A 1,115-nucleotide genomic window follows, 5' to 3' on the forward strand; every position below is an offset into this window, starting at 1 on the left:
TAGCAAAACAAAAGAAAATGATGGAAATGTCAAAAAAATAAAATAAAATAAGTTTCCCATGTGATATGTGGTCTACTTGTTGGGAAAATTTACAAATATGAATTTCGACTTTATTTGCAAAATCTCTCTGGAATTTGTAAAATGGGCATAACTTTAGCATACGAACTCGGATTAAAAAGTCTTTTATATGACAAATCATCTACTCGAACCCAGTTAAACATTTTCAAAATCGTCAAAAACCTAACAGAAAAAAGTTACGGGGCTTTTAAGATCTAGAGTGGAAAAAATCGAAAAAATTACTAGTCAAATCTGGTCAAACAGTGGTCAAACTGTCGTCAAACAATGGTCAAACTAATTATTCTAGAATATTAGTGTTACTAAATAATTATTTCAGTTATTTTGAATTTTGGTCAAATCTGGTCAAACTGTGGTCAAACAAGGCTGGGGGAGTGGGAGGATGGGTGACCGTTCGGGAAGTTAGATGATTTGGAATGATGAGGGGTGATTAGAGGATAAATTGAGCAGTGATGAGGGGTGGTGATTACACACTAAAGGTTAAAATAATTTAGAAATTTGAAAATAAAAAAAAATTGAAAAAAAAATTCAAAAAAAAATTAGTACCGACCCTTTAGTCCCGGTTCGAAAACCGGGACTAAAGGGCCTTACCAACCGGGACAAAAGCCCCTTTTTCTACTAGTGATGGGTGGTGGGTGGGACGCAAAATTCCCTATATTCGGCCCCAAGCTCGGGGACACAGTTTGGAGGTAAAGCCTCCGTAATGGCAAGGGATCACAAAAGATCCATGGCCTCGCTTAAGGGCGAGGGTCGGGCCGGAGCTCGGGGGTCTGCGGTGCTGGATGCGGCAGAAGTGATCGGATCCGCCCCGTAATCCGCTGATTCCCAGAGCTGGGGGCTCTCGCCCGAGAGTGAGTTCGGCTCTCCAACGATCGGGGATATCCTGTCTAATTCCAGGCTAGCCGAACTCGCAAGGGCCTCCAGTTCTAAGACAAAAGGCACCGAGACTGATGAAGATCCAACAGGCTTTAGGGCCTCGTATCCGGAGAAAGAAGCATGTCCGGGATTTAGATCCGAGACAGGGACGATGGTCGATTCCT

This window comes from Triticum dicoccoides, chromosome 3A (genome assembly GCF_002162155.2).
Source record: "Triticum dicoccoides isolate Atlit2015 ecotype Zavitan chromosome 3A, WEW_v2.0, whole genome shotgun sequence".
NCBI lineage: Eukaryota > Viridiplantae > Streptophyta > Magnoliopsida > Poales > Poaceae > Triticum > Triticum dicoccoides.